The sequence below is a fragment of the Nylanderia fulva genome, unplaced genomic scaffold (genome assembly GCF_048542155.1).
Source record: "Nylanderia fulva isolate GAGA-0341 unplaced genomic scaffold, ASM4854215v1 Scaffold44, whole genome shotgun sequence".
Taxonomy (NCBI): domain Eukaryota; kingdom Metazoa; phylum Arthropoda; class Insecta; order Hymenoptera; family Formicidae; genus Nylanderia; species Nylanderia fulva.
The window spans coordinates 410,528-437,906 of record NW_028190521.1 but is presented as its reverse complement, the minus strand read 5'-3'; the positions used below and the strand labels follow the sequence as shown (position 1 = coordinate 437,906).

The window sequence follows — 27,379 nt, the reverse complement described above, 5'->3', positions numbered from 1 at the left end:
GACTAATGTCATCCACTCTACACGCTTAGGTACAAAATTTTCGTAACTTTGCACCAGTTTTTCGTCAAATTTTATTTATGGCACGTCCTGCTGTTAACAAACTCTGCAGTCAATTTGCTTCATTCGCGACACAGTTCCCTTCTCGCAGTTCATTCGGGCGCTCTGACGCGATTTTTGTCTCCGTCATGTTCCGGGACACAACCACGGTGTAATTAATGCGACGGACAGAAGAAAAGTCCGATCTCTTCTGTACGCCTGTCATGCAGGGCTCACTCGACATGGTGGACGAGCGACTGCGAAATGCATGTCCCCTCGTGAGAACCGACTTGTTCTTACGTTATATATATACATACAACCGTCGCCAGGATTTCCGACGATCGACATATGAATATATACATATTTGCCTGGCAAATAATATATCGATCAGCATATTACAGCGAATTAAAATTCAAGCGCGAATTTTATCATTGATTATTTCTTCTCGGGAACGGATGAATAATATATTAGTTTATTTGGATCTTTTCCTTGGATAATTAATCTGACGTGAGCACGCTATTGTCACATGTGTAAAATTATATTATCGAATTAATAAATGAAGAGAATTGTAACGTATAAGGAGAACTGCATTTTATACACCTTTATATTCGTGCTTCTAAATACGATGACGTGTCTAATTTACGTTAATTCATTTAAGATGATTGTTTCACAGCTATGTGCTAATAAAAACGCTAAATATTCACATAAATTTATCACCTGCTTCGAAAACTTCCGTCTCTTATCTTGACGTATATTAAATTATTGTTGATATATGATTATTATTGACGATAAAGATACTTAGATAAGCACAAATATGGAGAGCGACGATTCTTCTCTTTGGTCACTTATTTTAGAACCCACTTAATCAGAGAGTAACAGAATTTCAGAATCATCGGTATATGTCGATAAGGATCTAATAATGGCATATAGTCATCGAAATTTTTAAGAAATCTCTGTCAAATATATCATCGTGATTGACCTCACGTCTGTTTTTGTAATAATTCAAAATATAATTCAAAATGGGAGATCTAATGTTCAAACCGATCTAATTAATATCCAAAAACTGCCGACTATTCTCGAAAATTCAGTGATTTCATCTGATCCGAAACTGTCCGACGGCGCGAGAATATATATGACGGCTAATTAACATTCCAGCTTATTTATTTTGGACGAAGGAACCGCCGCGAGAGCAGAAGGCGGAATAAGGATTACGTGGCTCGCGCATCTTTCGAGAATGGAACCACTCTCTAGCGCTCGTCTTTCTCTCTTCTCGTTCCACCGTACAACTCGTTCCACCTTGAACCAACCTGCGGTTTCAGTGCCCGGATACAGTCTGCCGTGGCCGACACGCGCACGATTTGCTCGCGTCGAGTCCGAATTTTTGCGCATCTCGCTCCTTCCGAAATCACCCTCTGTTTATTTATTTCGACGGACAAAAATCGAACAGAGAGTGAGCTCTTCGTGAAGTGATGTATATGAAGTGTCACAAGGAGGCACCAGGTGAGCAGTGAGCCAAGTGATCTTAATTAAGGAATGGGATCAAAATACGTAGTCGAAAATCCAAGTCAAATTAAGTTTCATTTTTCTAGCCCAAGGAGAACAGAAATGTCAAAATTATGTCAAATTAATGTCAAAACATGGTCATTTTAGTTCGTCAAAATGACATCAAATTACATAAAATTTTGATGTTATCTTGATGTTTACAATGATAAAAAATTATTATTTTGTATTAAAAATAATTGAGATGCAAATTTAAGACATAAGCTGCTTAAAATAATATTTTCATCAACAAATTAGTTTTTAATACAATAACTCAACTCTTCCGCAAACTGCAATGATATCTGAATATGAAAAATACTTTTAATTATCTTCATAATAATAGCATTGTATATACACAGTTGAGAAACGTACATCAATTTTTTTTTTAATTAAAAAGATCAAAAAAGTCATTTTTTAATCATTTTCGAGATCGAGATTTCCATGACATAAATTTAGTCAATATGACGTCAAATTGACATCATTTTGACTTTTCTGTTCTCCTTGGGTAAGATTCGAATAATGGTGAGGAATAATATACTTCATATATTGTATTTACAAATTAATCAAATCTAAAATAATTATATTTGAATTTAGTTTGAAAAATTAAAATTTTTACAAGTATTACTCAAACTCTAAGATAAAAAATCTATTTATGATACATGATTCACATCCACACGCATATATACACTTCCCATCCCACATACATACATATTCACCTACCTCCACTTTCTCCTAAGTGCTCATGAAAGATTCGAATATACTTGATCCTATTGAAAGTATATACTTATGTACCTATGGTACATAAGTATATACTTTCAATAGGATCAAGTATATTCGGGGCATTCTTTCTCAATCGGACACCCCATGCTCTCCAAATTGGTTTAACTGTAAACAGTGTAAGGGCTTAAAATTTAGCTACGTAATTGCATCTATTTTCGGATGCCGAGTGGCGTTTTTCAAAATTCAATATAGCAGCTATAAGCAGTGGACGGTAAAAAAATTTGAATTTTCTTACGAAAGTAAATCTTTGCGTCACAGTTTTTCTTTAAAAATTGTTTTGTTCCTTAAAAGCCTCCCAACATTTTTTTATTTTTCAAATGTTTAGACTTTTTGTTTCATTTAATTAAAAAAAAAAAATATTAATAATAAAGTTAAGATCTCTTACAATGGTGAAAAAAAATTTGTACATTTATGCGAGACACCCTGTATATCATATGTCACTTGTACATCAGATTTGTCATCAGCGACCGCAGAAATTACGATTTCTATCCAAAATGCCACAAAATAATTGCAAAATACATAATTTATGAAGGTTTTTGTATTGAAATTCCAATTTTTTAGTTGTCCACTGATTATAACTATATTAAGTCTGTCATATTAAATTTTGAAAAACGCCACTCAGTATCAAAAAGTAGATACAATTAACTACATTTTAAGCTCTTGAATTGTTTAAAGTTAAACCAATTTCGAAAAATGTGAACAAATTTGAACCTACTTATAAGACACTTAATCCCATCGCTAATCTTAATCGCGCTTACATGTTTCTATTATTCTGACTTAAAATTCTACAATTAAAATTACGATAAGGGAAAGGGAAAGCAATTTATTTGTAAATAACGTTCCTGAAATTTTAGAGGGTACGTTGTCTTATCCCTGCTATCGGGGAAATCGAGATTCTTCCTTTCCTTTCAAGACGATATAAATCTCGGGCATATTATTTGATCAGCGACTCCGCGAACGGAATGCGCAAATCGTATTTAATAATGCGACGGCGACAAGGAAGCGTACGAGAGACCACACTCGGGAAAATCGGCGCCCTTATTTGCCGGCACAAATTAATATAAGCGATAGGACCCCTCGTCGCGAATCGCTTCATCGAGTATGCGTACCGTGCGAGAGCGATTCCGATTGCCGTCTCGTCTCATGAAATTCCTCAGCGGCAAATATCGCGCCGCATCTCGATGATTAGATCTCCTCGCTCACTGACGTTTCAGGTATTATCCTGTATTTTCGAAAAAAATGCGCAGTTAGAATATTAGATATAATTTGAAAATTTTTATACAGAGTGTCCATTTCAATTAATAATCGAATATTGTTAAAACTGGCTGTAACGAGAAAATATTTCGTACAAAAGTTGAAAGGTTTCGAGAGGGAAGAAAATTGATAATCTTTAATTTTAAGATTATTTGGTCAACTTACTTTTTTAAATGGAACCACTCTAATTTTTTTAATATCGATTTCTCACGATATTTGACATAGTAAGTAATGGCTAAAAAATTAATAGTTTATGAGATATTTTAATTTTCTCCTTTCAAAATCTTTTAACTTTTATATAAAACATTTTCTTGTTACAGCCACAATTTCAGCAATATTTTATGTTATCTAAAAGAACACATTTTGTATATTTTTTCAATTTATTTTGTAAGAATAAGAATATTAATGTAATAACCTTTTTCGCGTTTTATTTTTTTTTTAACGTAAAATAATATTATCCTTTGATGCAAGATTTTTATCGCGGACATGTAACACTCCGCGCGTTCTTTCACGTCACGTGTTTCGTCTAGGAAAGCGAAGCGCGAGATGAAAGTGGAGAAGTTTGAGATGATTGTGCTCTCGACACTTTCTCCGGGAGTGCTTTGTAGCCCGTAAACTTTCTTCGTTCGACAACCCTCGGACCCCGGGAGAAGGGAAAAGCGAGAAAACGCAGCAACGGCGGCGGCGATAGGCGAAACCGCTTCCACCCAAGGCAGTTTTCCGCGGCGGTAGCTGCGCAATCATTTGTTCAACACACCTCCAACAAATCCAATACCCTTAGTGCGAACACACGGATTTTCTTCTCTCTTCCTTTCGCTGATATCTGCATTCGCTTTTCGCGGATCGAAGAAAAATACGTGCGCGATACACACGAATGATACAAAGAAAGACGTGCGGAGTTGTGTTCACGCGTCCACATGCAATTTCTAGTAGATATGGAAACATTCTGAAAAATTGTATTCTTTAAGTAAGAGGATTGTATCTTATAAAATCTTTCCTAATGGATATTCTTAAACATTTTCTAGAACATTTTCTAAAATTAAGAAGCTATTCTTTGTTGTAACAAACGATAATATTTTTTGGAGACGTTTTAGCGTTAAATGATCATATTGTTTCAGCAACTTATATAGTTATATAGTGTTACAATTTTATAGTGCTGTGCAGTCACTGAATGGTTTTAGTGTCTTTACTAAAAAATTGTATTCTTGAAGTAAGAGGATTGGATCCTATGAAATCCTTCCTAATGAATATTCTTAAACATTTTCTAAAACATTTTCTAAAATTAAGAAGCTATTCTTTGTTGTAACAAACGATAATATTTTTTGGAGACGTTTTAGCGTTAAATGATCATATTGTTTCAGCAACTTATATAGTTATATAGTGTTACAATTTTATAGTGCTGTGCAGTCACTGAATGGTTTTAGTGTCTTTACTAAAAAATTGTATTCTTGAAGTAAGAGGATTGGATCTTATGAAATCCTTCTTAATAGTTATTCTTAAATATTTTCTAGAACATTTTCTAAAATTAAGAAGCTATTCTTTGTTGTAATAAAGGATAATATTTTTTGGAGACGTTTTAGCGTTAAATGATCATATTGTTTCAGCAACTTATATAGTTATATAGTGTTACAATTTTATAGTGCTGTGCAGTCACTGAATGGTTTTAGTGTGTCTTTACTAAAAAATTGTATTCTTGAAGTAAGAGGATTGTATCCTATAAAATCCTTCCTAATGGACATTCTTAAACATTTTCTAGAACATTTTCTAAAATTAAGGAGCTATTCTTTGTTGTAATAAAGGATAATCTTTTTTGGAGACATTTTAGCGTTATATGAACATATTGTTTCAGCAACTTATATAGTTATATAGTGTTACAATTTTATAGTGCTGTGCAGTCACTGAATAGTTTTAGTGTCTTTACTAAAAAATTGTATTCTTCAAGTAAGAGGATTGGATCCTATAAAATTCTTCCTAATGGATATTCTTAAACATTTTCTAAAACATTTTCTAAAATTAAGAAGCTATTCTTTGTTGTAATAAAGGATAATCTTTTTTGGAGACGTTTTAGCGTTATAGGATCATATTGTTTTAGCAACTTATATAGTTATTGTGATACAATTTTATAGTTATATAGTGTTACAATTTTATAGTGGTGTGCAGTGTTTGTCACTGAATGGTTTTAGTTTATAGAAGAATGGATGAAATTAATAAATGGCTCGAAAAAGGAGACTCGAAGAACCTAAGAGAAGTGTCCACGAATATAAGTAACGTGTAACATAATTTGATGTAATTTTTCAGAACTCAAGTCTGATACCTCCTGCTCGATTTATATGTATTATGTCTTTCTTCGTGGTCTTTCTTTGCCTATGCACTATAAAATAATATATTTTTGTCATATGTAAAAATAAATTATTTTTTTTAAATTAGGAATATCTGATACTAATCTTTAAGGGGTTATACCTACCTGCAAGGTCTGAAAAACACGTATTTTTGGGAATTTTTTTTTAAAATATTTGAAGTGCTTTGGAAAGGAACATTTATGTTTTCAAATATATATATTTCAAAGATTATTTAGTATTTTTTTTATTGCAAAATGTTGATAAATAAAAAAGATATGCTTAATCTTCCAGAAGCAGTTTTTTGAAAAGCGTTTTGCGGTGACCACTCTAACTTTGAACTGGTTTACCAGAAATCAAAAAACCCGAGAAATTTAGTTAATATATAAGATTATCTAGTGCCCGATCGTTCATTTTTTTGAAAAATTAATTTGCGACAAAATGGCGGCTGTTCAAATTTGAAGGTATGATTTTGCTATCAAAAATTCGCTCGTTTTTTTATTATTAAAAAAAAAATACGCAACGAAAAAACAAAAGTCTCGATTGGGCACTAGATTTTTTAGTATTAAAGATGTCTACCAAATTTTATTTTAATCGATGCAGCGGTTTTCGAGATATTTTGGTCACCGATTTTAAAAATGCTGTTTTGAGAAAAACGCATTTGAAGTTTCAAATTAAGTTCACAACCAAATAATATATTTATATATATATTTATATATATTTATATATATTATTTATTTATATATATTTTGGCTTTGTATAGAGACCGCTTTTGTCCGCGTCGCAGCTGCCGTTCGATACCTGAGACCCGTTTCTGTACCCTGCTTCTAAACAGCAGGATACGTTCACACCAGTATACCTTTAAACTCACATAACTTCGTTAATTTTTGTCGAATTGACTTGAAATTTGCAGGGAATATTTTTGAAAGTATGTACTTTAAGAAAATATCAAAATCCAAAAATCGATTTTTTTGAAGTTTGCAGGTAGGTATAACCCCTTAAAACATTTCCTTCTAAGAAAAGTCTTATTTTTGAACAAAATATTCTAAAAATAAGTGCAAAATTTTTAAAATGAGAATACACTCTTTTTAGTGCCGAAGTATGTGAAGAATATTCGCATTTACATTGTAATTGTAATGTGTAGGTTTAATCGTATTACTCTTTCTTTAATAACATTAGTGCAAATTGCGACAAAGGATACACGCGGGAATCATTAAGATATTTTCATCATCGTTCTCGCTACATATTTCTCAGCATATAATAGCGACTTAGCATATTATATTTAATTTTTCAGATAAAAGTAAAAATGTATAATTTTTAGATTATACATACAAATGCGTGATAATCAAAATTCTATCCGCGAGACTGTGTTTCCTCAGTTTTCGTGGCTCGAAAGTACTTGTCGCGGATTGATTCCACGGCGACACGAAAATTTGTTTGTATCGGGAGAAAGACCTCGAGGAAAAAGCATTCTCCCCTCGGCGATTCTCAGCCTGTCGCGGGAGCAGGAGAAAAAAGAAACGTGCGAGGACTTTGGATTTATTCGAATACACTTCCCGCGTTAGAAAAACGCGTCGCACATAACCCTCCGCGAGCGGAGGGTGTGCGGAAAAGGACCGGATTCCTTAATATTCTCCCGGGACTCTGGGATCAGATAGATATCGGTTAGGTTTGGCTATCTATTCAATATGCCTCCATTATTTGGTAGATGATAAGGTGGAACGGGACAGAGAGTCCCTTCTCTCGGTTTTGCTTCTCTCCTCTCGTCGTTCCCATATGCAGGGATAACCCCAAAACTTGCACGACCTACAACGTATCTTCGCCTCCCCAGGGAGCTTCCCAATGAGCGATAGTCCTCGACCATCTCTCTTTTTTTTCTCCTCTGATCTCATCTCGTAATACAGCTTTCGTCTCCGATAAACTCGATGTTTACATTTGCGCGGACTAGTCGCGAAATTATAAGAAGGATCATTGAAAAAGTAACAGCATGCGTTACTTAAATATTAATCTTAATTAAATTAATCTCTTATTAAAATCACTTAAAAAATTAGATCAATAATGGGTATATAATACTCCAAAATAATAAATAATAAGTATAATAAATATGAAGTTTTAGTAAACGAACATTCGGTAATTTTGCGGCAACATATTTTGATAAAATCTTTGCCTTTATTTTCGAGAGATGAAAAACATCGAGTATAACACAAAGAGCTACAAGATCTCGAGGAAGAAAACCGACGTTATTTTCTCGCACGCGTTTCTCTGCGAATTCTTGCGCGAATCTATTTTGTCGCGGCTTTCGCGACAACGTCAACGTCTCTCTAGCGCCGCGTTGTTGAATATACACATTCGCGCGAACTGAATGCGACTCGACTTCCTCGGTTTCCACACATACACATACACATACAGTGTTATACCTCGCGCCGCGCACCTTTCCTACAGAAGAAACATGGTGTAGGGTCTATAAAGGCGAGCGTATCTCAGCTCGTATCTCGACGGCGGTGGTAAAACCGCCGAGGGAGAGAAAGGGGAAGGAGAGGCGTGTGAGCCCCTAAGGGTACACAATGGGGCCCATATGTTTGCGGGGGTGTATAACGTACCGCGCTCCATCGGGATCTCGATTGACCTTCTCGCTCTCGCCGAGTTCTTCGATCTTCGAGCGACGAGGTTCCTCGCGCGATCGTTTTGCGCGCAAATGCACGTTTTTCTCTTGTCAGTTCCGCTCAATCGTACAGCTTTGTGAGATACCGAAGAGATATGGGCCTTACGAAAAAATTGAATCGTCGAGCGAATAACACGGAACAAAAATTTATTGCAAAAAAATTATTTAATTAATAATTATTTATTATTAATTAATTAATATTATTTGTTTATTTATTTATTATTGATATTAATTACAATATTACTTAGTAATTTATTATTATTATTGATTAAATAAATTAATTAGTATTATTATTAATTATCAACTATAATTAAAAAATCATACATTTTTTTAAAATATTTTTTTAAAGATAGATAAAACTATCGGGTTTTTTTTATGCCTTTTTCTCTTTATTTCTTTTTCGTGTACATATAATACTCGCACTACATAGAGACTGCACGAACGCGAATGCGCACACGCGACGGTACACGTAATATAATAAAAACGACGAGATCTCGCGCGTTTGCCAGGGAAGATTATCGCGAAAGTGGCTATAGCAACCTTGTTTAATATAACACGCAAAAATTTATGATTACCTCGTAGGTATGCGCGACCGTTAACTACGTAGCTTCAAGTATCGTGTACCGCGTTGCAATCGCACGTGTAAACGGCGCTTCGGAGAGATCTACGTCGCCATAAAGACCCGTATCGTCGTAGCGAGAAACGTTGTATGCCGGTATATTACAAAAATGCTGGTTTTTAATTACATTTAGGTACGTTAGGCGAATCGTACGATCTGCAAGCAATGAATACCGGCACGTTTCATCGCTTACTTAGTTACAAAGTTTTCAAACTTTTCGTTTGCAGGTATGCGAATTATTCTGCGACATTCTTGATGAGACTCGCAACTGAAGTTTTCATAAAGAGAAATCAAAATTTCACAAATTATACTATAAATAACACGAACTTGTGTGTTATGATCGATTATTTAAATTTTTCACACAAAGCATAATCTTATTATATAGTATAAAATTAATAATACGTAAATATATAGTATATAGTACATGTATAGTATACACTATACAATATAAGTATATAGTATACAGTATACAGTATATAGTATACAGTATATAGTATACAGTATATAGTATACAGTATATAGTATACAGTATATAGTATACAGTATATAGTATACAGTATATAGTATATAGTATACAGTATATAGTATACAGTATACAGTATACTATGTACATTGTATACATATAGTATATAGTATACAGTATATTGTGTACATTGTATAATGTGCGTTGTATAGTATACATTGTATAATGTACATACATTATACAGTTTATATTATATAGTGTATAATACATATAGCATGCAGTATAGTGTACAGTATACATATTGTATATTATGTAATATAAAATATGCTCTTAATACGTAATATATAGTATACAAGTGTATAGTATTTAGTGTATACTATATAGTATAGTACATTATACATAATATATGTATTTAGTGTATACTATATAGTATAGTACATTATACATAGTATATGTATAGTATATAATATACATATGCACACTAATTTGATAATATAAAATTAATTGCGGAGATCTCTCATAAATAGCGTCTTCTAGATAAAGAACAATTAAATCTAATTAGAACTATCGTAATGGAAAGACCGGCATGAAAGCTCAACGTCGCCCAATTAAAGGGCGTGCGTATATGGACACTAACGAGTTTTAATGGACTCGAATCGAATGCACACCGAGCGCCACATTGGCAGGTCGCGTCAATCAGATAGCATCGTCGAAACGTAGCAGAAGAGAGGGTCGCTGAAGTGCCGATAATCGCGATCCGGCTTCCTGCTTTAATTTAATTGGACGATCGCCAGTCACGCGTGCCGCCTGATAAATAATTAACGCGTCTAGTCTAGATCGATTATCGAAGTGTCGCGTCGCGAATTGGGAGAGGGGGTCGGAGGAAGGGTCGAAGGGAGATAAAACGAGAGGAAAAGCTAACCAGGGGAGAACTACCCCCGGGGGGTTGGGCATGGATGGGTATCCCGTTTGCCGCTCCAGAATCACATTTTGACCCTCATTTATTTATTGAGAGAGCGTTGCCTTATTGGGAATCAGTGATAAGAAAAACGCCGAATGAAAACGTTGGCCATGTGTGTTCTCCAGAAGTTTTCCGCCATCCACACTCGTCGCATTTACAAAGTAAATCGCTTATCCGCGCAATCGGGCATTCGCCGCACACAAGTATAAATAAGCAGCGCTGGAAAAGCCGCTAAATCTCGGATCGTATTTACGTAAAATCAATAAAAGTCTCGTGTTGTATACGTATACAATATAAGCAGCTTATAAGAGGCAAATTATCCAGTATTCCGCAGGTATATTATAATTAATGAACGCGATTATTTATCTAAAGTCGCTTTTTTCCCAAGTATAGTAATTACGGCAAATGCTTCTTATTAAGTGATAAAATAAATCCCTTCACTCGCCTCACACTCATTTGTGTGCGATCGAGCAATCTCGGCCAAAGTATGTCGCTAATAATGTCCCTAATACGCATACTTAATACGCAATTATTCGCAATATGATTATACGCCATTTCCGTGACAATTCAGGAATGGCCGACGGTATTTTTCGAATATAGATTGACACGTTTCGACTTTCGGTAGAGCTTTCTTTTACATATGATCGATTTTTTCGTCAATATAAGAGATTGATTGAAAATTGATGAGAAAAGTACGAGGCAAAATTGGGACACCCAGAATATACGCCAGAAAACATTCCACATACCCACAGGCTCTAATGACCGCGGTGATTATGCTGATGCACGTATTGGCTTATAATGTAGCCTTAAGCAGAGAGAAAAAGAGAGGAAGAGAGAGAGAGAAAGAGAGGAGATCTATAGGATGAACAGGATGGTCCATCATTACGGAAAGAATATTAAACCTAACAGATCCCTGTAATACATGCTTGAGCTGCTTCATATGAAGTGGCAGTCTACTTTCAGAATACTTAATGATATCGATTACCTGCTCGCAGGATGCTCGCACATTGTAAACGAGTCCGACTAGTAATAAATTTTTATCATAAACGATAAAGTGACACGCATAATTAGAATACCAATACACACGTGCGAATAAGCGAACGTGTAGCAAAGTCAGTCGTGTATACACAATGTGATATCAATGTTTTTCAGAAGATATCGAAAATGCCGCAGGAAGTTGTTGACCTTCGCCAGATGACGCGTACTAATTCCTCGCAACGCGATATGCATTATGTACAAGGCTGTTTATTTTCTTGCTCACGATACTCCGTATTGCCGGATAGATATACGAGATAAAACGTAAGAGAGCTAATGGACTCGAGCAATTCTTTTATCCAATACCGGCTATTTAATTTCAACGCGATTAAAACGAAAACTTGTGGAACACGAACAGGTGCAACGCGCGAGCATCCAACTGTCCCTCGCGCCCAGACGTCACGCGCTTACCTGTCACAGGATATGTCAGTCCCTTGATTCGGCTAAACTAATATCCCAATGTCATCATTACTTTCGGGGTTTTATATATCTTTGTCACCTTCTCTCGTCGAACCAAGAGAGCTTCAAAAATCGGCCACAATCTTATTACCTTATATAACACTCTTCAACAAAAAAATGACTTGTTCGAACACTGGAATGGGATTAATCGTATCTTATAGTTTTTTTGGATGCTGAATACTAATCCGATTTCCAAATTGCCCCATCACATCACAGTTTTGAGGAATTTTGAATTAAAGTTGCAGAACGGACTATTTTCACGAACTTTGTCATATTTTAACTACAATATGTGACATGCTGGAAAAGTTTTATTGCAATCAAAATAAAGTATGTTGTTAGAATTTTTAACCCTCAAAAAAAAGTTTTAGTCTCGGTTATGATAAATAAGATATCCATGATTAAATATGAGCTATTACAGAAGTTAGCTGTGAGGCCATTGACGATTTACCAAATAAATTTCAATTATGTTTATTTATAATCTTAAATGTTTTTTAGGTCACTAAAAAAAATACAAATCCAGTGTCAAAATTACTAAATTCAAAATGGTGGACTCAATATAGCAAATTTATATAAAAAAAATATTTTTTAAATATCAATCCTCTATATTGAGTACCATTTTGAATTTGACCATTTTTTACGTTAAATTCGTATTCAATAACCTAAAAAATTCTTGAAAGCTATTTAACAAATCGTCAATGACTTAATTGTAAGAATTTTCCACTTATTTTTAGAATATTCTGTTTTAAAATAGTTGTCAAAAGAATCACCTTATCTTAAGAGAGGAATTTTTTAAATATTAGTAAATATTCCAAAAATTTATAAAAATGAGATTTATTTTCATATTACAAAAAGTATATTATTTTATTACAACATAAGCAAAGAAAGAGATGAAGAAAACATAGATCTCATACATATAGAACCAGCATGAAGCACGAGATTTGGGTTCTGAACGATTAAATTGTGTCACATTACTTATTCGTGAACACTTCTTAAGTTCGTTCAAATTTTCTTTCTTGAATCACTTATTAACTTCATCTATTTTTTTAATAAACTAAAATTATTCAGTGACAAACAATGCACTGCACTATAAAATTGTAACATTATGTAACCATATAAGTTGCTGCAACAATATAATCATATAATACCAAATGAACTGTCCGCCTAAAAAACCATTTTATGTGACCGTCTGTTATTAAACAAATAATATCTTCTTAGATTTAGAGAATGTTCTAGAATTATTTGAGAATATCTGGTAGGGATTTTATGCTATACAGTCTTTTTACTTCAAAAATACCATTTTCTCAGTGTAGACAAGTAAAAAGAATAGCGTTTCTGATCATTTTCTCTCTACAAAAGGTATTTGAAAGATATTTATAAAGTATTTGAAAAGTATAGGTATTAAATAAAACTATAAAAAAGAAGTTTTTATTTTCCAAGAGACGTTGACCCTCCCTCCCCCCCCCCTCTCTCTCTCTCCCTCCCTCTCTCTCTCTCTTCCTTTTTTATGGGTAGAAGATAAATATTACTGCAAATGCACCATACCGGAGTTCTGGAGCTGGCGTTCATTATAGACGCTTAATAGCGCGATTTACCATTGAAAAAAGCCGGCGACACCATCTGAATGAGCCATTACGGGTCGCTCTACAGAAATAATTATCGCAGTATTGACACAAAAGAGGTGCACTGGCTGGTACGGACGCGGCAAATGCCTCATTGGCGGTATACTGGGATGATGCTAGCGAGAGAAGAGGATTTCTCGTCCCTTTCGTACGCACATTTTGTCTCCTCTCTCTCTCTCTCTCTCTCTCTCTCTCTTCTTCTTCTTCTTCCTGTCATTCCTTTTTCTCTTCTATTTATGCGAAAGAAGCGTGAGCAAGAGACAGAAATAGAGAAAGAGAGACAAAGAAAGATGAAGGGGGTAACGAGATAACATACACGGAAGGGACGAAGGATATAGAAGAAAAGAGGTGAAAGATAGGGAGAAAAAGGACAGACCATGACAGCGCGGCGTCGCGTCGTTCTTGGAAGAGCAGATTGTTTGTTTGTCAGGAGCGCTCTCTCGTGCGCACAAACAAGTGGAAACAAATAATATCCTGGCCGCATTACGAGGAGGAGTCGATGGCGAGCCGGGAAGATTCGATGTGTGCATTTGGGGTGGCTCTCTCTTCCTCTTTTCCTTTTCCCCCTCCCGGTTTGTCGCGTTGCCCTAGGGCGACAGTAACGAGGCGAATGAGTGCCGCGCGTTCATTAATGCCGGCCTCGGGCCCACCACGCGCCGTTTCCCTCTCTTTCCCCCCTCTTCACCCCCCCCCCCCCTACTCGCTTTCACGATTTAATGCACACATCTTCCGATATAATAAGTTCCACAGCCGAATCGACCGCGCGTCTCTCGGAAATTAACTCGTACGTTTAAAGGATAATGATCAAATCGTATCTTTCACTATCTTTATTTGCGTTCAATACTTCGCTATCAGCCGCGCTGAAAGCGTTGACAGCTACAAAGAAGGATAAGAATTATTTTAATAATTAGTTCTACAACGTGCATGTACTTTTTGTTTATTTTATATTTATATAACACAAAGATATTTTTGTCGCACGAATATGCTCACTTATAATTATTATAAATAATTATTGATAAATATTATAATTATTATAATTGATAAAAATTATTAATATATTATAATTATTAGTGTATAATTTGTGGATTGCGGGATTATTGTTTTTTTTTTATTTCTATACAAATTCGCAAGCAACATCCAAACTGACAAATATTGCAGATTTACTTTTAGTGTTCTATATGGAGAAACATTATTGCCTTTTAATAATCGACTCTTAAATTATGTAATAATTTTCCAAAGAGACGTTTTATTTTCTTTATTTCAAAATACTTTTCGTAAAATTGTTTTCTTACACATATTCGATCTCAATACTTACCTATGCATACCACAAGATTGCAATCTATTATTCAATCTCAAAGCTCTGTATGTTTTCTTTCTAAATATGTTAATTCAATATTTATTTCTTTGACGATAATGTAGATTCAAATATATATATATATATATATATATATATATATATATATATATATATATATATATATATATATATATATATGTATTAAAAGGTTGTAAGATTTCATTTACATTATTTTTTAAAGGGTCCTATGTAATATAAATTTCTGATATAAAGAATAATTTTATAATACTTTATTAAATAGTTGGATAAATAGAGAGTTATACAAATTCGCCTAAGAAAAACATTAAAGGCATATAAAAAAGGCGTTATATTTTTTTCTTAAACCAAAATGGCAATTCTTTATGAAATTAAATTTAAAAATTATTTAGCCAAAACAAGAATATTTTTCTACACAAATTAAAAACATTAAGAAATAATATATTAACGTTAAGAAAAAAAGTATAATTTAATATTGTAGCATAAAAAGTCATAAAAGAAATCAAGTATCCATTGCAAACCTAGTAGAATCGACTACAAAAATAATTATATCAAAATATCAATCTTGTGTCATATGAAAATAGAAACTTGTATCAATGAATAATTAAAGTTGCAAACTTATATAGAATCATATAATTATAAATCTTTCTTCACGCTGAAATAAGTTGCATATCTATATAGAGTTGTCATAATAAAAAAAGGATAACACAAAACAAAAAAAGCAAAATTAAAAATTAACAGAAAATATTTATCTATTGACAAAAGCTATGCTTTTATTAATTAAGGAATAAATAAGTAATAATTTCTTTCATGCAGTTTTTTAAATGTTAATCAACTTTCTATATATATATATATATATATATATATATATATATATATATATCATATAGAAAGTTGAGATATACATATATTTATCCTATATATATATATATATATATATATATATATATATAATGTCGCTTTTTTCAATGTGGTTTTTAATAGCTTCATCCAGCGATTTTTTACAATTACCTATAATTTAATTCGGGCTATTTCGTTCTTATGTAAATATGTTGAATATGGCAATTAATTTGTATACGCCTAAGAACGCATTGAGAACAGAAATAACGTGGCCATTTCTATATTAAACGTGTATATTTATCAGTAGAACACGGTATATAATCGCAAACAAAGCAGTTATTTCGCGATAAAACGCGCTGCGGTCAAGATCCTTCCGAAATTGGATGAGGATAATCAAAAAGGAATAAACCGCGCCACGGTCGCCATAAAAGCGACCGACGTGGATCAGCCGAGAAATTGTCGGTATGACAAGGACGAGATGCTGAAGGATACGTGTTCTTTCGGATGAGTACCAGTTCACTAGAGGATGTGTCACATTGATTATCCTCGATAAACTCGTGGAAATTGCGGAGATCTAGTAATTGAACCTCGCGTTTCTCTCGCTCTTATGTTAGAAATGATGTCGCCTTGCCAGCAGTTTGTTTGATCCATCTAGATAAGCGCGCATTTATAATTAACACAGAAACTGGATATAAAAGCAACACGTTACAACGTCTCTTCCCTGAGAAAAAATTTTTTTCGAACTTCTTACATTTAATAACACACACACACACACACACACACACACACATTTACTCCATCCAATAAAATTCTTATTGCGTTGCGTGTCCGTTTCCGTCCTGAATTAACTATTTATTGATCGCTTCACGTATACGAATAATTAACTAAGCTGATAAAAGTGCGAGATGTAAAATTACAAGCGTCATTATCGAGCATTTACATGAGTTGATTCTTGATCCTTGTCTACTTTTTTTTGCGACCGTGAGTAGGGTATTCTAGCGATGGGTAATTATACTAGCTACCTCGTTGCTATTAATGAATTTTTTAAAAGACGAGAGAGCCCGGTTTCCTTGGCTCTCTCGCCGTATCCCACACGGCGCGGCCTGTGTATATCCGTTATTTATCCTCTGTTCGACCGCGGACCGGCTTAATTGCTCAGCCAACATCGGTAGCACTACCTCCATTAGCCTACAAGCCGCTTCATTTACACTTAGTGCGCCGCGTTCTGTGCGCAAACGTACAGAATGTTTCGGCGTCTTTTGCACTGTTACTTGCGGCTCTTCGTCGGCAAGAATCGGCAAACCGATCAGCCGAAGAGGAAATAAAGGTTTCTCCGCACGCATCGTATAATACACACGTGTACATGTATATTTATAAGTCTCTTACAATTAGCATTTTATTAAACTCTTCAATTGCGTAATATCAATTTTATTTATTATTACTCAGTAATTAAATTATTCAATATTAAATTCTTCAAAATCATGTATATATTAATTTTCTTTTTTATTATTTATTAATTAAATTATTATATCTTATATTATTATTTTTCGTATATTATTTATATATCACATTCTTTATATTTATTTTTATATGCATCATATTTTAAAAATTCACTCTATTTTATTTTATAATTTTTTATATATTTAGCATTTTACAAATTATATACATATATAAAATATTTTGTATTTTATATTATTAATTAAACATTTGTATATTATTAATTAAGTATTTTATTAAACTCTTCAAATGCGTAACAATTATTTATATTTTTTTATATATTTTACATTTGACAAAATATATACATATATAAAATATTTTATATTTTATGTCATTAAATATATTATTATTTAAATAATAAAAATATAAAAATTGATTTAAATGATGATATGCGACTTTTTTATGTTACACGGATCGCGAATGCAATAAACATGACATATCAATTTGATGCTTGTTATTCTCAAATAATCAAATAAATAGAAAACAAGAGATTTGCGGAAATCGAAAGAATCTCCCATCGTTGCTTCTCTCGTCGAAACATTTGATGCGCGCGCGCGCAAACGGATATGCACGTGTATATTTTCCACCGGCAAATGCTACCCGAGTACAAGTCCGCTCGAGTACACTGCATACATGGCAGCTAATGGTTCGCATTGCACAGGTAATCCCACCGCATGATCGTCTCTTTCCAGTTGTACCTGCTCGACACTCATCATCTCCGGAACACATGTAAATTTATCGCATCTATTCGCTTCTATCTCGACTGACTACCTAAGGTATTTATTCAAAAAAAAAAAAAAAGAAAAAATATTTTCAAACGATTATCACAAATCAAAGACAATTAAATGTAAAAAAAAATTGGGACCAAAACATTTGGCCTGAAAACGATGACTAATTTTGTGCACGAAAATTTTTTCAACACTTTTGCTATTATCAGCAAAAAGATTGTTAAATTTTTTGAGATTGCTTTTGTGCAAAATAAAGGCATAACTTTATTCGATGAGCTATAATATTCTAATTAACATATTTGTAATCATTGTAATATATTTATCATAATCATATTATTTTTTATAAAGAGATATTTTAAATTTTTATAAAGAAATATTTTATAAAGTGATATTTTATATAGAGATATTTAAATTTATTTACGTTTCCAGAAAATAATTTAACATAATTATATTTAAGATGAGATTCGTATATTCGGTACATTAGCGGCAGGTGTCTGGAAACAAGATTCTGTTATATAATTAAAGAGAGGATATTTTTAATCGCGCGGGGGATCAGTCGATCACTAATTTTTTTTATGGTTTCACATTTACAACATACGGTGGTTATTACGAAAAAGATCAGCAATTATTCGGTGTATACGCATCATGAATAGCAATGATGTAATAAAAGGCAGCAGTTATCGCCGAATATATATCAGATTTTCGCGACATTGTTGCTCCATCGTATGTATATATATACCAATATAGCACTGAAAGATTACAGAAATATTGCGTAGACCTTACATTGAAACATTGCAATATTACATATTGGTTGCGAAATATTGCTGTAAGATTGCTACAACGACTAAATGGCCGCTTTTCGTAATATTGCAATGAAACATTACATTAACATTGTAATGTAATTTGTATAATAATAAATAGTAAAAAGTTGCAGACTTAATAAGTTACTTCATAAAATTAAAAAATTTTGTTTTTAAAATAAGTATGTAAAGTATAATGAACAGATTTTCATTCATCGAATCTGTCTGATTTCTGAGAAATCAATTTAGTATGTAGTTTAATATATCTGAATTCCTTGTGTCAAGTTCAAAAAATTAAACTGATGTAAAGATGTAGGCATGATACTTAGAGCTAGTTAATTTCACTAACCTTTATGTAATTCTAACTAAAATTTAATTACGGGATAGATAGTGGATCGCGCGCCGCATAGCGGTAGATAAAGGAATTAGCGGTTATTGAATAAAATCTTTCTGGAATGTTGCTGCAACATTCTCATGAAATATTACATTTGCATGTTTCAGTAATAGTATCTCTAAAATGTTACTTGCAAGATTGGAACATTGCTGCAATGTAATTGCAATGATCTGTGCTGTATGGGTATATAATATATATATATATATATATATATATATATATATTATATATACCCATACAGCACAGATCATTGCAATTACATTGCAGCAATGTAACATTTTAGAGATACTATTACAGAAACATGCAAATGTAATATTTTATGAGAATGTTGCAGCAACATTCCAGAAAGATTTTATTCAAAAATTGCTAATTCCTTTATCTACCGCTATATGGCGCGCGATCCACTATCTATATATATATATATATATATATATATATATATATATATATATATATTTCGATCTTTAAAAATAAATACTCTTTCTCGAACGCACGCAAACATATAGCCAAGTGTTCAGGGCGTTCCAAGTTTCATCGTTGAAGTAAAGACGCGCGATTCCAGTTGGATGTATGGTAGCCGATTTCCTTTGAGGCGTATTCTTCGAGAGGGTAGCCCGCGCACCCTCCGAGAGCTTTCACAGGCAGACAAAGCCAGCCCTTTCCACGGCAGGCTTCGCACCCTCCGAATATCTCCACCTCGCGTTTCTCGATCCTCTCTCTCTCTCTCTCTCTCTCTTTCTTCGCAGCACGACGACGACGGAGCATTGATTGCAGGTTCACGGTCTGGAACCTCAATTGTCACATCTAAGGCACGCTTCCACGCCTCGAACAATCGCCTCGCTGCCGCTCGTCTCGTCCTCATATTCCGCCGTTTCCACCTCCGCCTTCCTTCTTCACGATCATCTCCTTGTCCTTCTCCACTTCTGTCGATGAAAGACGCTTTCCGCCTGGAAACGAGACGCTCCATCGTCGTCGTCGTCGTCGTCATCCACCGCGTCGTTTCATTCCGACAAAATATTCGTTCAAATTACGACCGGGAATCACCGTGCTTTCTGGACTGTGCTTTACCATTAGTCCGCGAAATCGAGGTAAGGGAAACGTTTTGAAGAACATTTTTCTATTGTTATATAATAATAATAATAGTTAAGATTTTCCCCTTAATGATCTTGGAGATGCGATTTCAATTCCACGTCGCAATTGTAGAACTTTATTTGTAAAAACGTAAAGATTCTAGGAATGTGTGTATATGTAAAAATTGATGATGACATCTGTCAAACACTTCACATCGAAGAAAAGTGTATTTTTCAAAGTACGACAGAAACCTGATACTATAAAATCTCTCTTAATAAATTTATTCTTAAGTGTTTCTAAAACACTCTTTAAAATTAACAACATAGGTATTTTTTGTCAATAATAAATGGTATAATTTTTTATTTGGCGTTGTATAATCATATTAGCTGCATTCAGCAGAGAAACTCACTAAATAGCAATTGAACACGATTGGCTCCGTTGTATCACATTTTTCTAACATTCGACTCTAATTTGCTGTAAAGTGCAGTATTTGTCACTGAATGATTTTAGTTTATTATTAGAAGAATAAAGTTGATAAGTGGCTCGAAGAAGAAGACTCGAGCGAATTTAAGAGAAGTGTTCATGAATACGAAACATACGTCATACTTATAATTTAATCGTTTAGGTTTAATAGGTCGTTTATAGTTTAATCGGTTACTTAAATCTCGTGCCTTATGCTCGATTTATATTTATTTTCTTTATAATATTTTTTGCCTGTGCATTATAAAATAATGTACTTTTCTGTTAATGTAAAAATAAATCCCATATATATTTCGTCTACACTGTTAAAATTAGAAACATCTAAAAATCTTTAAAAGATTCCTATCTTAAGAGAATCCTTTCGATGGTTATTTTAGAATAAGGTATTCTAAAAATAAGTGGAAAATTCTTAAAACGAGAATGCAATTTTTTTCACTGCACATAATCAACAATCACGAGCGTCAACGTTAATAGAACCGAAACGGGTTGCGGCGTATACTCTCTTTCTCGCGAGGCGGTTATAGTTTCTCCGTTGTAACAGTAACCCCTCATTATACTCCCATCGTGGCCCGTTATTAAAGCTGTTACTCACTTTTACGAAACAAAGAAGCGCGAATTAAGCAATAAATACGCCGGTGCCTCCTGCGCGTAGGCCGACCGGTTCGGCAACAGGACCGTGACACGACCAGGTGCGGTATATCTCGGGATCGAACTCAGATCGGCTGTGATCTAATTGCGATCGACCGTATTTCCAAACTCGCGATCGCGCATCACGATCTCGTCACAATATATAATGTACGGGCGTGCTAGCCGTACAATAATTACAAATTAGGGTGTTATCGTTCATCAAAATTTATGCCTTTATTTTTCACAGAAAGTTGGTCCACAACTTGTTGGAGGTTGCTCTCTTTTACCCGTATGAATTCGCGTCTCGTATCCCCATTACACGGTTAATCTGTCATTATTTCGAGATGCAATGAGAGAACTCCTTGTGCAAAATCACATTGAAATTAACTGTTGTACAACGTACAGTTAATTCTAACGGAGAACCGTTTCTATAACACGTGTGGGGGTATTCTATACAGGGCAGACGTACGTTAACACGACACGAGTACAATGGACGGCGCGTTTCGCAAGGGAACAGAGAAGGTCGAGTTGGTTGGGAGAAGGGTGGGTGGGTGGTTTGTTGCGACAATGGCGCGGTTACTTTGTCCAGGAAGTACAGCACCATCGTCGAACCAACCCTCCGGCTTGAGCCACGAGACGCTAATGCAAGTTCCGGCGACCGCTGGGACGAAGAAGGACAGATAAATGTATCGAAAGAGAGAGAGCGGGAAGGAAAAAACGCGACAGGAAGCAGAAAGAAGCAGGGGAGGCGAAAAAAATCGTGCCGGCGAGTAAAAATGTGAAACTTTACTTCGCGATCTCTCTCTTTTATTATCGCTTTGCTCGACGGCGCCGGTATACGCGTACAAGCTAATTCCACCCTATCTATCCCTATCTGTGTCTGCCGAGAGAATAAAATCGGAGAAAGGGGATGTTACGCGCGAGGGTAGAACACGGTGCAAGGAACAGGTTAATGTGAATTGCGCTTAATTCTTTATAATTCATGTAGTATATGGATCGCGTTTTGCAAGATGGCCCGTATATAGAGAGAAGAGAGCTAGCGATTTATTAAATGGGGGTAGTATTGTATCTTCTTGTGAAAAGGACAAATGTGCTAATCATAGGAGCGAAATGACTATTAACATCCATCAATGATATATGAGTGTCATTAGTCATTAGATAGTCTTGTCTAGCAGAACAAAAGTTGTAATGGTCACAACTAGATGATGCACGAAAAAAATTGTAATAAAATTCTATAAAAATTTCAACTGCCAGACTAAAAGTACGTAGAACAAAATATATTTTTTGACTATATTACATCTAAAGAATTTGAAAAAAAGATTTCAACTATTAGATGTGACGTTTACAATTTTTTAGAACAAACATAAAATCGAGTTTAGAAAAATATTTTGTGAATTCTTCCTTTTACCATAAGTGCCAATACTAGAGAATGTCAACTCAATCAAAAAGGCAATCTTAACACTTATTAAGTAGTGACAGTTTGCATTTATGTTATAAATAATAAAAGCAAAAAATGCTGGTATTCCCGATCTAGTTGAGTTAATGCAAACTAAATTATCCGCCATTGACGATTTCAGGTTTTACCGGAAGCACTTTCCCAGGCTTAGATACAGTTCAAAGATATTTCTTGAGCCTGTTGCCTGCCACGAAAAAATGGCTTCTGTTGCAGATTCACTTTTGCAGTAACATTTCCGTATTTGTTCTGTAAGTCTTGACCTCGTGTACCAATCAAGTTATGACCATTACAACTTCTGTTCTATTAGACGAAATCTATCTAACGACACTCATATCACTGATAGATGCCGATAACCAGATTTGGGCATTCTCCTTTATTAATTATTTATTAAAGTTCCGGCAATTTTCTCTCTATTTGTTTTAGAAAACATACTGACTCTTCAAAAATTTATTTCAAATATCCATCTTATTAAGATACATCTAATCTCGTGATATATAATGATATTTTCGAGTTTGGGACATAAGACTATCATATAACTCGCATACATGATACTCTGTTCAACGAGCAGTGTTGTGCTTAGATGATTTTAAAATTAACTAGATAAAGATGAGATAAAAATATGTAAATTCATCTTAAATAAGATAAAAATTATTTTTAATATATCTATATAAAGATAAAATTATATATGGCGATTCATCTAGATAATTTTCTAGATAATAATATTTTTAAGACTGCTTACGTAAACACAGTTATAAAAAAAATGTAAATTATATAAGGGATATAAAAATATACGTACTCATATTTTTATTTATAAATTCTTATCGCTTACTGCTTGAGTTCTACTATAATATTTAAGTATAATATTTTTATGAGCTATGATTTGAAACCAGAATTATCTGAAAATTATTCCAGATAATTTAGTAAAGATAATAGTTTTTTTTTTAATCTAAGATGCAGATATAGATAATACACATTTTTTATTACATATATATATATAAAGATAAGATGACGCCAAAGTTTCATCTAGATGATCATCTATATAATTTTATTTAGATAACAGCAAACACTGTCAACGAGAGAATATGTGCATCAGACAAAAATTCGTCTGTTTCGGGTAGGTTTCGCTCATGGTTTTCCTCTTTATTGCTTTTTTAATTTACCAGTGTCTGCAATGAATGGCTCCAGGCCCTCGAAGCATTGGATGGGTATCTCTTCCTATCTTGCCCACTTATGCGTAGACCGATGCACGTTCTCTCGTTGAACGGAGTATACACATATTAGCTGTCATAACGCATTTTTCTTTCGTTGTGACAGGCGTTTAAAGTATGGCCAGTTTAACGGGAACAGAAGGGAGAAACTAAAAGGGAAAGTAAAACCGTACATGAGCTCATGAAACGAGGGCGTAAGGATGTGCAGCCGCGCCTAATGCGCGTTTCGTGTCAACGAGGGGCGACGGGTTCGCATAGCGACGGAAAAAAGAATCTTGCTATCGCGATTCAAAGAGAGTCTCTTTTGCGTCGTTGGAAAGGGATGAGGGAGAACGCAGGATATGGGACACGTGTTTCCAGGGTCCCGATTACCCGCCGTCGTCTTCTTACATGCGTACATCGCTATGTTCGCGTAATGTCCCTGTCGATAAAACCCCCAAGGCTCGCGCGCGCGCGACGTCCTGATTTATACCTGGTATGAATATAGCAGCGCGCCCGTATATATAGAGGCGTGCGCGGTTTTATCCATGTCCTCGGATTATGCTCGTCGCAAATGTCGTGGAGAGCGATATATCCCGTTGGAAATCGCCCGCCCGCGATCGCGAGAGTGCTCGTCGTACCTCGGATTATTTTTACGACGGAAATTGCTCACAGAGGCAATACTTTTTCGCTGTTCTCTCACCTTCCCGCGTCCTTTCCCAGAAAATTCCTTCATCCGAATTCTAATCCTTTAATTAAAATTTTAACATTAACAAGTCTTTGTTTTAAAATTAATTCCTCTTTTAAATTGATAAAACAATATACCTACATATATATTTCGACATTTCGATAAATTATTTAAGGAAAACCTAAACGCTATCCTGTTTTATCGATAAAACATCATTTTTGTACACCCTTTTCTTTTTATTGGTTGAATAGAATAATAAATTCTTTTTCACGATTAAAGTACATACAGAAACAAAACGCGCCAATTTTATGTTAAAAACAAAAATGTTTAATAAATAATAATCCTTAAGGTTGCCAGTAATAATTAATAAAAAACCACTCCTCAATGTTTAAAGTCGACCAGACTGGCAATAATTTATTATAAATAATTATTTGAAATACAACAACGTTTCGGCTGTCATTGCAGCCCTTTTCAAGTACATCAAATTTAAAACAGTAAATCAACTTCTATGCAAACTACCGACAATGTTAACGCTTGTTTTGATGAACAATGCAAGACTGACAGAAGTAAGCACATATTAAATAGATGTTAACTGTTCGCAAGTGACTAAGATTCTTGCGAACAGTTAACATCTATTTAATATGTGCTTACTTCTGTCAGTCTTGCATTGTTCATCAAAACAAGCGTTAACATTGTCGGTAGTTTGCATAGAAGTTGATTTACTGTTTTAAATTTGATGTACTTGAAAAGGGCTGCAATGACAGCCGAAACGTTGTTGTATTTCAAATAATTATTTATAATAAATTATTGCCAGTCTGGTCGACTTTAAACATTGAGGAGTGGTTTTTTAAAAATGTTTAATTTCTTAATGTAAAAACTTTTTTTTGTTTTAATATAAAATCGATAGGAAATCGCGCTTTGTTTCTATATGTACTTTAATCGTGGAAAAGCATTTATTATTCCATTCAACTAATAAAAAGAAAAGGGTGCGCACAAAAAATTATGTTTTATCGATACAATAGAACGGCGTTTGGGATCCCTTTAAATGTAAATCGTTTTCTTTAAATTATATTTTTAAGTTATGAAACTAGCTGTATATAATTAGCGATCGACAAAGCTGGGGCATTTATTCGAAATTTCAGAGTCCGATGTAAGACAGCAAACGATCGGACACTGTCGGGTATATAGCGTATAAATGCGAGCGAGCGGAAGAAGCTGTTGAGGGGATGAGGAAAAGCGCCACTAGAGAAGAAGGTAGACTAGGATAGGAGGGTATTCCGTGGAAAAGCAGAGAACGTGAGTTGTATCGCCAACCACGGCTTTAATAAACCTCCTTGGATTCCCGGCGACGCACTATTGTGGCAGAGTCACTCTGATCCTTAAGGTGGTAGGTCCGCCTATCCTTCGCGTCCTTCTTTCCCCAACAGTTTCTCTCTTACTCTCTCTCTCTCTCTTTCTCTTTTACTTCGTACTCTTCTCCTCTATCTCTCTCCAAGGTCTCTCAATATCCCTTTGTTTAGGGTGCTCGAGAGTAGTCGCGGAGCATGGATGTCATGCGCCGGCGAAAAGGTTCTCGCGCCAACCCTCGACCAGCGACTTTACCCGGATTCTCGCTTACAAGACTGCATTCGAATGCTGGATGGAAATGGATGTTTCTTATGGTCGCCGCTTATATCACGGATTCGGGACTTCAACCCACGAGAGGGTATTAAATTTATTTAATAAAGTAGAAGTGATTAAAAAAGAGCAACTAAACACAGAATTATTTTGGCCCAAATAAGAACAAAACGATTTACAAAAGTAATTGCCGATTTTTGACATATAATTATTTATTTGTTTATTTATTTATTTATTTAAACGAGAAATATTCACTCTAATAGAAACAAGATAAATACATAGTAACAAAATGTTTACACCTACAATATCAAAATAATAAAGTTCAAAACGTAGAACATTTGAAAAGCAGGCATTAATCATATTAACAAGTTTTTAGGAAAAAAAGGAAAAATGTATTATAACGTACGAGTGTCAACAAGATTGTTAATATTGTTTTTACACGTGTCTGTTACTCATCTATGTACGAGAGAAACTTAAAAAATAAAGGGACATTTGAGAAATTAAAAGTTTTAATTGTACTTACAAAAGTAAACAGGTTATTTTTCTACGTAATCTCCCTCTATTTTTATATACTTAGTCCATTTCTTAATAATAAGCTTTTCAATTTTGAAAACAATTTTTTGAACTCCTGTACAGTTACTCTTGCACCTCTTTATCCGAATGAAACTTTTGTCCTCTCCACTTTTTTTAACGGACCAATAAATGTAAAAATACGTATCAGAAATAAGTATCCTTTATTTTCATATTGTTGGAAATTTCCAAACGATTTTATTTATCTGCAAGTCTGTTCACATGGAACTCAGCATAGACTTTTTAAAAATTTAGTACCTCATGCATGATTGAGAATGCTGAATTGGTGGCCAATATTCAACTCATTTTCATCAATTTTGGCTCAATT

General features: G+C 34.3%; 1 long non-coding RNA gene across 1 annotated transcript; it reads left to right on the top strand.

Moving 5' to 3' along the window:
• Positions 1 to 1,373: 1,373 nt before the first annotated feature.
• Positions 1,374 to 26,965, top strand: LOC114931848 (uncharacterized). Its single transcript, XR_003819780.1, has 3 exons — positions 1,374 to 1,536; positions 26,007 to 26,160; positions 26,385 to 26,965. It is a non-coding gene; the product is annotated as an uncharacterized LOC114931848 (long non-coding RNA).
• The last annotated feature ends 414 nt before the right edge of the window (positions 26,966 to 27,379 follow it).